The 16,748-nt window shown below is 44.5% G+C and overlaps 1 protein-coding gene across 3 annotated transcripts in view; it reads left to right on the forward strand.

The window, feature by feature from the left end:
• LOC118210664 (filamin-B) overlaps positions 1 to 16,748 on the forward strand; it is a 74,472-nt gene that overhangs the window by 1,165 nt on the left and 56,559 nt on the right. The window lies entirely within an intron of this gene.

Here is a 16,748-nt window from a genome sequence, read left to right on the forward strand (position 1 = left end):
GAGTCGCCTCTTGGCGGGGTGTAAATTTTCCAGAATCGCAGCGTTCTACAGAGACAATAGGCACGATTATCTGTAATTAACTCGTTTGAACCTAACTATAGGTAGGGGTACTTCTACGACAGTTTTATTTGCTTAATGAATAACCCAAGTCCCTATGGTACACATTGCCGAGTTGTTTCATTACGATGTACAGTAGTTTCACTACATTTTTACTTTGTATGTAATCACGACTGACCGTAAGTGACCGATTGATTTTTTGTTAAAATACGAAGCCTACATTTACTGGTCTAAAATGATTGTTAAAACACCTTTCCCCCGTCCTTTTTTGTTTGTATTTTTTCCGTGTGAAGCATCAGTAACATGGCTTTATATACAGGCTGGCTACCAATACCGAAGTTTTTTAAATTAGATTTTCCCGCAAGTGTTGGGGAATGGCGTTGACATTAAAAGTAGACTCCTGCCTGTTGTTACTCAGTTCTGGGTAAAAGTGCGGTGAATGGATCGTTACTAAGCTACGCCACGTTTATGTTAGTGGTGAAAGCACCGGGTCTGACATGTGAGTGATGGAACTGTACAGACTATTCGGTGCGCGTAATTCATTTCCTCTCTTTTTGAAGGGAAAGGGGCGATATATATACACACACAGGCAGACAGACAAAGGGAGGGAGAAATTTGCACATGGTTTGAAATTCATCCTTCAGGGTACTGTAATCCAAAAGTACAATGCAAACACAAGATCGTGCCGGGGGGCTATAATTTACCTGTGTCGACGTACCTGCGGGGAAGAAAAGCAATATTTTATCAACAGGTGGCTATCTCACTAACGCAGGGCGCTGCCTGTGTTAAGTCTAGTCCTCAGTTAGTCATTCCTTTCAAAACACTGCAAAACATTGCCATGGAAACGAAATGCACCTATATCTCACGATCTTAAGTCACTACCTTGCAGACCCAGCTACTCCTTATTCCATGTTAGAAATGAGTAACATATATGAACACATCAAAAGAGTGGTGATCACTCGTGCTAAAAGACTCCCTATGAGCACCATTTGCCTGCAGCTGAAAAATTTGAAGGAATGGTATTGGAAACAAATTTCATGAGATGGCAGTCATAGTAACCAGTGTCCGATGTTGACGAAGTCCTTCAGCTGATAAACTGAACAAATAGCGACTAAGTATAGAATTTATTTCAACCAATCTTCCATAATATCATATTGTAAGCTCATAATTTGACAGCATCAGTGTTGTCATGTGTTAACCATTTTATGTTTTTTTGTCATATTTTTGTACTTGTTGAAATATCTTGTTTTCCAGTGTTTACACCTTGATAAGTTGTTAGAGGAAATGTGACTTTTTTTTGTCTTTGGACACACACCTGGTCAAAATCAGTGTCCTGTATCAGAGTCTCATTTGTGGCCCCTCATTTTATGACGCATGATCGGTGTCACTTGTGTACACAGGAAGTGATGGATGGGTGAACTCAATAGACGGGAGTGTACTGCTATCATTCTTGAGTGACGTTGCCTTACAGACCTCAGCCAGATTGTTTTATTACAGGCCCTAAATGAGTAAGATGGACTCCAGCACTTTGAAAAGGTCCGGTCTCTGCAGTTCACAAAAGAATGCAACAATAGACTTCCTGTTACCTTACAGCCAATGCGCTGAATCATTTGCTGTGTTTAGTCAGTGAGTAAAGTTGGCAGTTTGCTAATGGGACATATTGCTGTGTTGTAAATCAAGAGTAGTTGAATAGGGGGAGAAACGGCAGGTTTTATGACCAAACTGTTTATACATACAAGCAAAAGCACAAGAGGATCTCATGCTTAGAATTCAGTTGATATTGTGGAGCAGACTGGACTCCCTTTATGCCGAGGGGTCACACACCTGGATAAGGCAGCCATTCAGAAAGAGCAGCGAACTGCACAGTGTTAACCTGAGCGACCTGTGCCACACAAATGTACTTTGTTTGAAAATGAAAGGAACCCAGATGCGTTCTTTTGTCGTGCCTACAAAATAACTCATTAATGTCTTCATCGCATTGTCTCTCATGCATGTAGTCTGCTTACTTACTTCCCGATATCTTTGGGCTTGGTCATGGTGTGGTCCTTGGATCTCATAAATTTTTCCCCTTCACTCAGCTGAAGAAACCGTTGTTAGAAGTGATATCACATGGCCTTATTTTCCAAACGTAGACACAATGACACTAAAGTGCTTGGGGAATGCTGAAGACCACCACAAAGGCAACAAATGGGCTCAGCCCTGTGTATCCAGGCAGGTAATATGCAGAAGGATGCTAGCCTTGCTGCTATTACTGGCCTGTGCAGGTAAGAGGTGACGTATCACACAGTAGTTAGTCAGTTAATCCCTGTGAAACTTGCGTTTGTGACTGCCATCAATGAACTTTTCTTTTTAAGAATAAGTCCCTTTTCTTGCTCTCCTAATTGGATTACTATACGAGTGCCTAGAACGCTTTTCCGTTCTTCTTGGACTTATTATTCTTGATGCGTTTGTTCCCTATGTTCTAAGAGCACCTTCTATATATATATTTTTTGCACGCTCTTGTTTACCACAGAGCACCCAGTATATTTTTCTTCTATTCCTAACTTTTCTTTTAATTGGATGAAGACATACTACTGCCATTAAGAGCTTCTTTTCTTAAGCGGACTGAACAACTTCCAATCATATTTGCGTATAGTTAAAAAGAATTAAGAATATAAATGGTAAATGGACTGCATTTATATAGCGCTTTTATCCAAAGCGCTTTACAATTGATGTCTCTCATTCGCCAGAGCAGTTAGGGGTTAGGTGTCTTGCTCAAGGACACTTCGACATGCCCAGGCTGGGGTTTGAACCGGCAACCCTCCGACTGCCAGACAATCGCTCTTACCTCCTGAGCCATGTCGCCCCTGATAGACTGGGAGACAGATATATCATCTGTCTCCCAGTTGAAAAGACCTGCGGAAGTGCTAAAAGCCCTTGTAACACAGTGGCAGTTGAAGCAGACAGATTCTGGTTTGATTCCTAACCTTTTAAAACAGAGGTTTAAAAACAGGCAGCTGCTTATAGTTGCACTCCACTGAGCAGGTCCCCCTGGACCTCTGTAAGGTTTCGGGAGGTTCTCCCTTCACCCTGCTACTGTGGGCTGGACCCCGGGACAAGGAGCCCTCCCAGGGGCAAAACTCTGGCTTGTCAGACTCCTGTCTTTGGAAGCCGTTGAAAGGGTTCCTTCTTCCCATAACGGAAACAATGAAAAATTACAAGTTTGTAAAAAGGCGATCACAGCAATGGAATTCACCCTCTCTTTACTGCCTTTAATCGCAGTCAGGACCACAACTCCGCTCCCTTGCTTCCTTAACCAATTGGTGGGTTTTTTAATTTTTTTTTAAAGTAATAAATCCTGTGGACTTCACTTTGTGCTGTATAATAGATACGGAGCAGTGAATGATAGGGCATGGCCCACAGACACATCACACGCTGATTTATGTGTGTCCATTGTGACAGTATCGAGTGTTTGTGAGATTTAAGCAAGAAAAATAGTTTTTTTTTCTTTGACCTCTTAGGCGCTCACAGGCTTTATAGTGTGTGTAATTAGTCATCCTGAAATGGGTCATGGAGCTCGTAGAACCCTGTGGAGATGGGGCCTGGTGTGGGCCAGCACAGGCCGCTCAGTTAGATCCCCCCCCCCCCCCCCCAACCCTCCTTTCACTGCTTTATCTCAGCCCACAGATTTACTGCTACCAGTGGATGTGAAAGAGGTAAGTGTAATTCACGTGTAGCGTCTCCTCCCTGTGTGTTGGGGGGGGGGGGGGGGCCTGCAGTGCTCTGCAGGGATGAGGAAGGCAAGAGGCAGGCTGAGGTTCAAATATTTCTAAAAAGCACTTCGGCACATAAAATCTGATGCAGTACATTGTTTTAAAATTTCTTAAGTTTAGAAAACTTTCTGTCATGTACTAATTAGTTTTTTTTTTAGTGTGAGTCATTAATTTAGGTTGAATTAAGGTGTGCGTTGAGATGCAGTGTATTTGCACTGGTTGGTAAATAGAGGCTTGAGAGTTCTCAGTGTTTGTGCAGTGCTTAGTCATACTTGAGCTGGCATCCAAAGGAATTTTAAAGGTGTAGCGTTATAGTCAAATTTTGTTGCCTCAAGTTTGTTGCCAATTAAATTGAACAAAAAAGAGTCCACCATAGGCAGAGCTGTACAGAGAAGTTCTTTGCGAGGGGCATAGACCTGCTATTAATGCTGAAAATGCAGTTTGTATCTCTGCTTCCTCACTTCACTGACCAATAGGAGTGAAGTGTATAGAACCACACCCATAACTCACTCTGTATTATAGCTGACAGTGACTCTGGCAGGGAACGAGTCTGGAGTAGCATATATTCATCTGTGCAATTACTGTCATAATAATAATGATAATCATAATGTACATGGCATGTGTGTGTTTGTGTATGTATATTTTATACATTATGTGCTTTTCAGGGTGCCCAAGCATAGATTAAAGCTATATTGTAGTCACGTACAGTAGCTTGTTACCTGTGATTGAACGCAAATATATTGTTGACCACCTGAATGAACAGTTATGCTCAACACTATGTGCATAGTGTCACTTAAGCAGATAAATAATTTGCCAGGCAAAAAAAAGTTTATAAATCAGCCTTGTATAGGGCTCATTGGCCTGATGAGTACTTTGTCTGTCCAATGGAAAACTGACTCTCCCAGTTGATTGCTTTACAAATATTTGACTTGTGCCGGTGATGTTGAAGTTTCGTCTCGTACATCATCCAGGCCCCCATGTTAAATGATGGATCTGATCGAATTTGTTGATGGGGGGTCCCAGGTGCCCAGTCCTAGTTTTGACAGAGAGATGCACTCCCAAGCGACTAGTCTGTCTACCTCGTCTTCTGCTTAGTGGCTCCAGAATTAAGGGGCTAGAGAGTCTGTGGGACTTAAATACATCGACTTGCTCATAAAATTTCAGTGTAAGGGTGCATTTTATCTTCACATACTGAAGAATCAACGGGTTGTCCTTGCAGACTGATATAGTATGTGGCCCATTCATTCATATTCAGGCTGAAACCCTTGCATTGTGTTCACAGCCTGTTATAAGTACTGGGCAGGCTGCACGAGCTGACTGCCCTGCCAGCCTGTACACTGGGACATTCCCAGTTTGCTGGTCAGTGGAAGGAGCCTCGAGCCCAGCTAAGCCAAACCAAGCTGTTTAAAAATAAAAATGAACATGTAGTTGTGTGTCTCTGTGCCTTCCCGTCTCCCTGCGTTCCCGCTTTGGCCTCTCTAATCAGAGGCCGGTCGTATCTGGCTGCGCTGTAAGGTAGCGCAGTTATGAAGGGCACTGGTGCCGTAATCAGGACCCTGTGTCAGAATCTGACCCACTCCCCAATTCCCCCCCTTAAGCGTGATCGCTTTGTGAGCGAGCAGGGGAAGGAACTAGTGGTGCTTGTGTTGCTTCAGGGGTGTTGTAATGGTTCCAGCTGGCTGGCTGTGCCTGGCTCGGCTGCGTTCTCTCTGGGAGGCCTGGTCAGGTCATGGTCAGACCCGTGTTCGGCCAGCGCATGCACGTGACCTCGGAGCCTTGCGCTGAGGTACGGCCGGGTGACGCTGCGTTTCTGCGGCCGGCCTCGCCCTGCCGGGCGTGGTCTCAGCTCTCCTGCCTCCAAGTGCCTCCGCGGAAACCCTCCCGGCTTCTTCGCTCCTCGGCCCCTGAGGTACTGCCGCGTCATTTGGTCCTGGCCTTTAACATCCCGTAACGGATTTCTGACGCCCTCCGGGCAGAAGAGCAGCGTGGGATTGTGGTGTGTGCCAGTCGCCACCGAGCTGTGAGATGCCGTGCCCTGGTGCAAAGCAAACTGAGGTGAGCGGAGGAAGGGCGGTGCCTGCTGCTGCTGTACCGTCCCACTCCTCTGCATGATCAACATACAGGCCCAGGCACTCCTGAGTGCAGCTTCTCTGCTTCTTAAACAGCCAAGGGTATTACCAGCATCTGTGTACGTACGGAACAAATTAAAATTATAATGCTGCACAAATGGTGTAAGGCTAAATAATGGATAAATCTGTGGAATTCCTGCACACATTAAGTTATAAAAACCAGCGATTGTATAAATAACTGTAAAAGCTGAGGGGGGAGGGGCTCAGCAATGAATAAATAATTAATACTTGATTTTTCTCTGCCACACTAATTAAAGATGAAAAATTGATTTTGCGGCTTCCTTGTTCCTGACCACACACTCCCTCTCTGCACTGCAGTCGGCTTGTTCCTTGCTACATTGTTATCGGGCCCTGACCCTGCCAGATTGACTGTGCTGGACTAATGTTTAACTACCCCCTCTCTCCAGGGCTCTGTAGGCCTGGCCTGCCTGTATCTAAACTCCATATATAATTAACCCTCCTTCCTCATTGGTATTCCACTGTTATTCTGAAGTGTTTGGCCTGAATACAGGAAAGCTGCACTGAGCCTTCCACTGGTTTAGGCACTGTGCTTCCTGCCCCAGGCTATACTCAGTTATGGCACATTTCTTGACCCTCTGAAACTTAACAATTAACAATATTTAAAAAGTGTAAAAGTTTTTCAATAAGTAGACTTAAAGTTCTTATTGTTATGTTTGTGGAATTATACCACTGAAATGGGAAACCACCTGTGTTTTAGTTTCATTTTTTATTAGGAATTATTGTGATCCACCAGCAATTGTCACTTTTTCAGAATTTGCTTCAGAACAGACTTCTGCTTCAGTTTTGACACTGGAGTTAATTTCAGGGAGCTACAGGTGTTGGCCTTACCACCCCTCCCCCCGCCCTTGCTGCATTGTCAAATGATGATATAACAGTTGAAACACGAATGTGAGTTCTGACACAACTAGGTGTTGCGCAAAATGGCGCGGGGGCAGAACTGGAGGTGTTCCGCCGGGTCTTATCGGGGCCTTCTCACTGCACAGTTTGAGAACAGGGCGTAGAGACTTTCCCTTGGGAGGGTACGTTCTCTCCTGTGGAAAGAAAACAAAAAAACTTGGTATTGCAGCAATGTCCTCGACTAGAACTAGATTTGTACACAACTTGCAAGAACAGCCGTGGCTTCTGAACGGTTACAGGCAAGATTTGCAGTTACTGTGTGGGGGGTGTGAATCAGCAAGGTTAGGCAAGAGATTAATGTGTAGGAGAAAACAGAGCTGGCATTGCACAAGCTGACTTGCTCTTCCAGACTGTATATATTCAAATTAGTTGCACAGGAGGTGAATAATGTTTTCACCAAATAAGGTTATTCAGCTAAAGCTGTAAATGTTCTTGTGCAATAAATAAAGTGTAAAATAAAGTTTAATGACTGCACCTTTTTGAAATTGGCTTGTGTTTAGCAGGTGGTGGAATCTTGAGAATTCAGAATCTTTGAATTCACTCTCTTGTGCTTAAGGTTATAGCCTTCACCCACTGTGTGCTGTGTGGGCAGAGCCCAGAGTCACTTGAATGTGTTATTTAAGGCGTGTCCTCTCGCAGTGAAAGTTCTCTTGGCGGGGTGGGGAGTTGGGTGACGGTGTGGTCCTGAAAAAGGGGCGTAAAGGGGCGTGAGCTGATCTCCGCAGCACACAGCTCGCTGTCCCTCCTGCATAGGGACTTTGCTCTTTGGAAGGCCGTGTGTCTCCCTGGCCAACTCCAGTCTCCAGGGGCCCTACTCTGAAAAGAGGAGGCCTCATCTGTCACAGGAACCAGAAAGCGCTCTGACTCTGGCATTCTCATCAGGAGAGCCCCCCCTGGCTGGGCTGCATGAAAGGGCTGCTCTGTTTCTCCTGTACCCTGAACAACACCCCCCCCCCCCTCAAAAAACCTCTCTCCCCATTCTCACCTTTGTGTGCCATCCACAGCATTTATTTTTGTTTTCATTTATTTAACAGGGGCTATAAGCAGCTTGTAAGTCATCAGTTGTACCATAAATTTGGCTTGCTGTTGTGCTAATTTACATCTGTAGTCCCCAGGTGGGCTGAAAAAGCATATTTTAAAAAGGACAGAAAAACCTCATTGTGTATGGGTACAGCACACTGCAGTACGCAGCCCTCCCTAGCAGTGCACCTCGCTCAGCGTACTTCATAGTACAGCTTCATTTATGGTGCGCTATAATATCGTTCAGTTTAGCGCTGCTTACTGAAATGAAACCCCTTTATTAAAATCCCCTATTCTTCCAAGGAGTAGCCCCTAGTAATTACCAATATGGTCAGCTTTATGACCACGGTGGAAGTTAGCAGTGTGTTCGGGGTTTCAGGCACCAGCCCTGGTTTTTAAGCTGAAAAAGGGAAAGGGTGAAGAAGCTGTGTTGGGAAATGGCCTCGGCCGTTTCATGTTGTGCAATGAACTCGCGCTCTTGCTTTAGCTGCCTTCATCATGGAGCCGCAGTCCCAGAGCGCTGTAGCAGACTGACATGCTGCCCGGTCTCCCAGCAACACCTGACCGGGCCTTGCTGCCTGGGATCGCAGGAAGGGCGTGAACGGACCATGAGGGGTGGGGTGGAGGAAGGAAACCCCTTTAACTGGGGCGTGGGGTTGGGAGAGGGTGGGGCGGGGGGTGTGAGGGGTGGAAATGCCTGTGTTAACTTGTCAGAAGTGTGTGATCCTTCTGCTAAATGCAGCAGGGGAACCACATTAAGTGCGTAGTTGTTGGGATACATGTGGCCTAAGCGCATGCGCTGTTCATAAGTGGCCTGACTCTTCCCTCCTTATCTGCCTGCCTGATTAGCCTGCAGCTTTCCAGCATTTGTGTCTGATACTGAAATCCCAGATTTATTTGCTGTTTTTTGCATGTTCTTGCACCTTGTGTTGCCCTGTACAAGCCTGTGAGAGAGCTGGTACTGTGTGCTGGAACTCCCCCACCCCTCCTCAACCCCCGCCTCATCCAAACATTAAGCGGTTGCTATAGCACTGGATCTCAGGAATAATATTCTCGGTCACGCTACGCCGCGTAGCGCTGGAAAGCCAGGGCCACGCACTGAAAGCGTGCCTAAGAAAACCCGCCGCCGTGCTGGCCCCTCCCCTCCCCGCCCTGTCCCCCTGTTCCAGCACGCCTCCCTCGCCTGCACTGGCTGTGAGTCACTACTGTACCTGCATGCCCTCACCGCACTGGAGCAGGTCTCATTAGGGCTGCCAGAACCTGGATACCAAGATCAGCAACGGACTTCAATCGGATTCCTGCTGTGCACTTTGTTCCTTTTTTTCCCCCTGTACCTGTAAAGTTTGAATGGGGGAGAGATCGTAGGGGATTTTATTTAGTTTTTTAAATAAATAAACTTAAAATAAGAGTAATTAAACTTCTAAAATGTGTTTCAGGAAATGTGTTGGTTTTTTTGTTTTGTTTTTCTCCAGGGTTGTCCTTAAATAGAGTCAAGTGGCCTGGTGCCAGCAGGGGTTGGGCTGGGAGGTTTGTTGCGTTGTGCCTATGAATCGTTTCCTGTAACGGCAGGGCCTTCTTTAGCAAGCATGCGGGCAGTAGGCTGTGCAGCACAGTGTCAGGGGGGCATTGGTACGGCCAGTACTGCTCCCAGTGCACGCCTCTCCGCTTCCCTTTATGGCCATTATGGTGAAGGTAGTAGATTTCCCTTTGAACCCCCAGCTGTAGTAGAGGCCTGTTTTTTTCAGATCTCTCTCACATTTCACCTGCAGTCCCACAGCCATAATGTAGCAGGTGACCAATGGCAGTTTGAGTGTTGTTATCCAGTGCAGCTACAGCAGTGTGGTAACTAACTGTTCCTTGGAAATCTACAGTCCTGTAGGTTTTCATTCCAACCCCAACGAAGCACACCTTGTTCAACAGCTAGTGATCTTTTTGAGCTGCCACGTAATTAATTGAATCTGGTTTGCCAAATTAGGCTTGAAATGTGAACCTACAAGATGGTAGATCTCCAGGAACAAGGTTACCACTTATTTTCTGTTTACCTCAAAACACACTCCAACATTGCCTCTAGAGAGCCACTAGGTCTCCTGACACATTACATTTAGCAACCAGTTGAAACCAAGGAAACCAGTAACTAACAACACAAGAGTAGCAACATGGTCCAACATCCTGCGGGCCTCATAGGGCCAGGGTTGGGGACCTCTTGGTTTGCTGAATTAGGGGTCTGTATCCCTGGTCCTGCTGAGCCACAGGCTCTGCTGGTTTTCACTGTTACTCTGCACTTAATTGATCAATTTAAGCAGATGATTATTGCGAACTCACCCCGCCTGCATGCTTGCGTCTGAATTGGGTGCTGATTTTAAGGAGAAAAATAAAAAAATATCAGAGCTTGTGGCTCTCCAGGACCAACGTTGCCGGCCCCTGGACTAAATGATTTGGAAACTGGCCCCTAATTTGAAACACAAATACTTTCCATGTTTCTTCCGTTGGGATGGGCGGAGTCCAGCTTTTTAGCCACAGGAACGGGCAGAAGGTCAAAGGTCAAGTTTGGGACAGGTTGATGAAAAAATCTGTATTGCTGGTTAAAAAAAAATTTTTATTGGCAGACAATGTCATGCGGGACTTAAAAAATAATGTCTGAGGTGGAGCATATTTACAATGAGGAAAATAATAGTTTTCACAGACTTAACCTAAAATCATGTTTTTAAGAAGTATTTTCTCTGTTGTGAAAATACTGGTCATTTTAGTATAACTATAAGAAAATTAAGTTTAGAAGGTTTATGGATGGCAACCAACATGGAAAACGAAGGTTTTGAAATGTGATCTCCCTGATCAGAATGCAGACGTCTGTGGTTATTGTCTCCCTGTTGCCATATGTGTGTATATGTAAGTATGTGTGTGTATATGTAAGTATACATGTATATGTAAGTATGTGTGTGTATATGTAAATTTGCATGTATATGTAAGTATGTGTGTGTATATGTAAGTATGCATGTATGTGTAAGTATGTGTGTATATGTAAATTTGCATATATATGTAAGTATGTGTGTGTATATGTAAGTATGCATGTATGTGTAAGTATGTGTGTGTATATGTAAGTGTGCATGTATATTTGCAACTGAAGATCTGAAAGTGAGGCCACGCTGATTTCTTGCCTACTGTTGTTAGTTTTGGCCTCGGTCTGCCTCTGACTTAAGTAGTTTGACAGTGTGTTTAAGGAAAAAAAAAAAAAAGCTTTAATGTGTTTCATAGCAGTGCGGCAAGTGAAAGCATTGGGTTGAATGCACGATCTCCGCGTTTTCAGCTCTGTTCTTGGGAACCTTTTTAAACACTTTGATGCTGGCATAAGCTCCCCTGGCAGCTTCTTAATGCCTCACCCGCCACACGCTGCGGTGCCAAGCATTTGTTTGTGGACTTTGATGCTTCATTAAACTGTTCTGTGTCTTTCACAACAGGCCCCTGGCAGAGGAGGGGCAAACGGAGGTGTTTTGCTGTGTTTGTGTCGTGTTTAGCCGGAGCCCGACGTTGGACGTGTCGCTCACGTGCACGTGAACATGCCTCGACTCTGTCGGGCCTCAGAACCGCGAGGGCCTCCCTCGCAGTGTAATCCTCCGGCTCTTCTGCCAGGTTTTACAGTTTGTTCCCACAGCCGTACCTCTACCGGGCTTAAAAAGGCTTTGCGGCTCGCCCACATGAGGAAGGCTTCCCAGGGCCTGGCCGAGAAGTGAAATGCTGAGAGAGAGAGAGAGAGAGAGAGAGAAGCCCCCTTGTGCCGCTGAGAAATGGCATTAAGTATCGGCGCACAGCACTCCCCTCTCCCCCCTCCTCAGCATAAATTTTTCACCAGCAGTAGTGAGAGCAGTGCCTTTCTTTCAGTGTACCTGTCTATTGTTTCCTCTCCCTGACGTTTGAGATTACCCTCTGTGGCACAGACTGAGCCCTGCTCTGTGCAGCGCTGTGTAACCTGACCCACCTGCTTCTGAACGACGGCCGTGGATGGGGCCCTCACGATCCATACACACCTTGCCAGTCGAAATAACCACAATGCCTTGAAAGCTTTCTTACATCAGAACTTTTTATGGAGATTTGCTTCATGGTTTGGATATGGTTTTCAAATGCCATTAATGCCTTTTGAGGTAATAATTTTTTTAAAAAGTAGTTGTCATTAAATTATTACTCAATGTTATTGTTTTATTGTTTCGTCCTGTGGAGGTGGTGAGTGATGCATTCACATTCACATTTGAGAAAGATACTGCTTCATGCAGCCAGCCAGCATCTAGCCTTCAGATAAAGTGTGTTGTATTTTCTCTGTTACAGAGAACAATGTAGCCTGTTAATTGTGTCTGTACCCACATTGTGTGTACACACTGTACCCATCTGTTGGCCTAGGGCAGATCAAACCTGTGTCTTATATTTGAAATACTTTTAACTCTTTAGATGCTGGTTAAAATTTGAAAACCCTCCTGCAGGTCCTAGAGAATTTTCTACAAACTAATGTTACCAACCCAAATTGTACAATTCTACTTATGTAAAGGAGTTAATTCTGAAGATCAGTGAAAATAAGGTGTTTTTTAAAGTGATATGCAGTTTATAAAATGGTTTGTAATTGTACTGTAGATGAACAGATTAAAATATTTCATACAGTTATTGGACACAGGTTTGCTGCCTTTGTGGTAGTGTAAAAAGTGCATGAATATGCTGTACATGTGAAAGTGTGACTGAATTGCAGTCCTGAAAGCATCGAGACTAACACTTTACTGTGTATGGGGGGACTTGATGAACATCTCAGAATCTAAATCCCTTTGCCCTGGCTGTTTTTACAGATGATTGACAGGTACAGGTTGCTTTTGATTGTGTGTTTGCCACATGCAGGCCAGAATGCAATCCCTGAATGCAAAAAAAAATAAATAAATACAAGACCAGAACAGGGGCTGTTTTTCCATCGTCAACAAAATAGTCAGTGCTAATTTGGCGAGACACACTTGGGCACACGTTATTTGTTTGCGCAGTCCTGATAATGGCAGTTGAAATGAGTGGTTCCTGTACCAGCTTGTGTCCGATTTGCAAAAAACCATAAAATATTTTGGCTTTGCGCTTTTCGACAGGACAGGACAGGATGCCGACTCCACAACAAGCGCCCGTCTTTTTACGAGGGCAGTAACGTAGCATAACGTAATGGGAGAAGAACGATGAGCCATTCGGCTTTTCTGTGTAGGATCTAATCGGAGGCGATTAGAGGCCCTACCCGGTCACGCCAGCCCCTTGCGGTGCTGATTATACGTATTCACCCCCGGCCCTGCTCCCACCTCCAGGTACGCACTACCTCACTCAGCTACCGCTCGCCGAGCGTGTCATGGGGAGGCAGCAGGATCTAAATTAGGAGAACAAGCCTTTCTTTGCTCTGCGGCGCAGTCTGCGCAGAGGGATCGTCTGAGGTTGGCGGTGTCCGGAGCGCGGCCAGTTGCGTTTGCAGCGCCGAGGGCGTGAAGCTGAGGCCACTCGGCCGCTCCGCTCGCGGGACCGTTAGCGGATCTCCCGCGTAAAAACGGGGTCCCTCGTGTCCCCTGATATGCAGTTACATTTAAAAATATTTATAACTAACTGCTAAAAGTCTGGACACCTTGTCACTGAAAGTAAATTGACTGGCCAATCCTGCAAGTTTATTTTTTTTAAAACAAATTTTTAAAAGAAAATTAAGGGACAGTTATGAACTTGATTGGCTACACTAAAAACCAATGTACGCAACTGGTCCCTAAAATAACCAGCTCTGAGATATTTTGGAATAGGAATGGATAAGGAATACAGCCTAAAGAAATGACCACTTTACAAACGGGCACATTGAAATGCTTGCAATACATGTATAATGTGGATCTGATGCATGTTCTCTGAAATGATGGTAATATTGTGTAAATATTTTGAATGGTGTGAGAACCTCCTCACTGCTATTTGGCAGACCCCCCCACCCCATAATCTCTGTGTAGCTGTGTGGACACCTTGACTGGCATGATGGAGGAAATCATGGAAAATGTGACTCATACACAGTGTGGGAGAGAAAGAAAGAATAGAGAGAAAGAGAGGGAGAGAGAGAGAAGAAGGGAATGTGTACGATGCAGCCAGATGGTTTCCACCAAAACCATAATCATGGAAGATTATTTCCAGCGCTTGTTGCCGGACCCAAACCAGGCTCCTTCAAATGTCCCTGGTTCTGAGCTGCCACCATGTACACTGCAGCGGGCGTGACTGTGCAAGCTAAGCCAAGACCTTCTCTGTGTCATTTCCTGGTGTGGGCCTCAACATAGATTTTGCCTTCTCCACTACAAAGGGCTATGGGTATTGAAAATGCATTTTAGTTTTCTTCACTCATTTTAACTTGCTCTTAACTTTCAGCTCTCCCATTTGTGTAATGGCTGTAATTGACATTTATTTCTTAAACCATAAAAAACACACATTTACGCTCTCCCACTGGGAAAATGGGGACCATCTTATAAGCAGAGGAACTAAGGGATGAGGTCATTACCTTGGAAGAACGGGATGGTTCAATAAACACAAACTTGAAAGTTTGTGAAAGCTGGGGGTGGAGGTGGGGAAGAAGGTTCCTGAAGCACTCTCCAGCAGAGATGAAAGCGAGTTTTTGTATTAGTATGTGAGAGAGAGAGAGAGAGAGAGAGAGAGAATATATGGTTGTGTACAACCATAAGAATATGGTTAACTGACAGTATATTATAGCCAACTGTGCTATATGGAAGTCATGTATGGGGCCCACTTAGCCATCAAGACTACTTACAATGGGACAAAAACCTAGTGGAAACCCTGTATGCTGAATTCTAAAAGAACATACTTCAGGTCCACCGAAACACACCAAACAATGCACGCAGGGCGGAATTCTGCCATTATCCTTTTATTGACATTCAGAGAAGAGGATGCAGCTTTTGGATTCATCTAAAAAATAAAGTGAACTGAATTCCCTCTAATATAAAGCCTTCCTATCCCATGAACTAAGCCCCAAGAGAAGTCCTGTCAGTCAGCTGGTCCTGAAACTAACAAACCAAAGGACAACTAACGGTCCCAACTGACCAGTTTCAGACCTGCACCGCTTCAGTTAAAATCAAGCAATTCATAAATCAAACAAGACTCTTATTTGGAACATTGGAAGATGATGACAATACTGCTAAACAAACTGAATTGCCATAGTATGCTAAAAAGAAATTACTGATTGCAATAATATCTCACCACCGTCTGAGATATAAAGCAGAAACGGATCCTTACCAAATGCAGACCAAGAGACCACAGCCTGGCTTTTGAAACGGGAAGGCACCAACTTGGCGTGCTAAAGAGGAGAGGATATGTGATCACTGAGACAGGTGAGGTTGAGACAGAAATGCACTTCCTTCTACACTACAGTAAATATACAGAAATTTGCATGGACTTCTTTGAAACAATAAAATCAATATTTCCGAATTTTGACACCCTTCCTGACGAAGACAAGTTATCCATTCTACTTGGTGAAGGGGCACAGCCCCACTAGCTGCATTGTATGTTGCAACCTGTGACTGTCACAGAGGCTACCTAAATGTAAATAATCTGTGGTCAGTAATTATCTCCATAGGTATATTTTACATCATATGGAATACATATGACAGTATGTATATGTTATTATGTACGTGTATTATGTGATGCTTTGGTTAATGCATTTATATTAGTTAACAGGTTGTAGTTGAGTTTGTAGTTGATACAGACTGAGTTTGTATTTTTAATTTATGTTATTTGTTATTATTGCACATGTGAGAGAGAGAGATGGTGGTGTGTACCATCTGCATTTCAAACAAAAAGAAGTCTGCTCTCAGCCTTGGTTTGGATGTATTTATGCACAAATAAGACAGTTAAAAAAGGACAAATACAATCTTGGGCCCAACTCTGTTTTAGAGTGATGAGCATGAGCCCAGTACTCAGGCCACTGCTGTGGTTCCCATCACTCAGGTTGGTCTGTGACAACGTAGTTTGTTCACTTCACTCACTGTGAATGTAATATAGTGCTCTCAAATTTTCCTAAAATATAGCACGTATTGTTGGTGCATGCAGTACAAGCACACTCCAGTTCTCCTGGTTCTGAGAATGGAGTCATTTTGACTCATACCTCTCCTATTTTACTTTTTCTAAAAATGTTTTAATGATGCAATAGAGACTGCAATTCGAAGGAAATGCTTGTATGGTAATTGCTTTTAATCAGAGCCATTACCACTTCTAACAGCGATTGCCATTGTGAGCACAGTCCTGGACCCTGTGCTGTATTTCTCCGAGTGCGAATCCATGCAGAACAGGGGTAATGGCATGTGATCTGAATAGTTTAGTGCGTGTGCGTATGTGCGTGCGTATTTGTGTATGTGTGTGTGTGTGTGTGTGTGTGTGTGTGTGGTGGTGGTTGCCTCATACTTGCCAAGGGTTTTCCAAAGCTTTCAATTTTGCGTAAATTCGAGAGTCCCCCTGAGATGTGGTGACTGAATGAGTATCCCTTCAGCATCTGGAGCGAGGCATTGCCCACAAAGCCTCTACAGTAGTTCCCCCCCCTTTACTGCTGGGTTGCACTTCTTTTTTTTATTAAAACAGGCGGCTTGCAATAAGTACCTTTTTTGTCATAAGTCATGGAGAGAACACAGGAGTGGGAGGATACCAGTGCCTGTGAGCTCTGTTACTGTTTGCCTTTTTAGAATGATTTATTTAAACCTACGCTTTAATGGGATGCATGTGGTGACCATTGCAGTCCATAACTTTCCTTTTTTTCTCTCATGTTGTGTCCTTGACTTTCACTGTTTATTCATGGTAACAGTATGGGCACTTATGTTCTAGGGTTGTTAGCAGTAGTGTTGCCGGGATA

This window comes from Anguilla anguilla, chromosome 13 (genome assembly GCF_013347855.1).
Source record: "Anguilla anguilla isolate fAngAng1 chromosome 13, fAngAng1.pri, whole genome shotgun sequence".
NCBI lineage: Eukaryota > Metazoa > Chordata > Actinopteri > Anguilliformes > Anguillidae > Anguilla > Anguilla anguilla.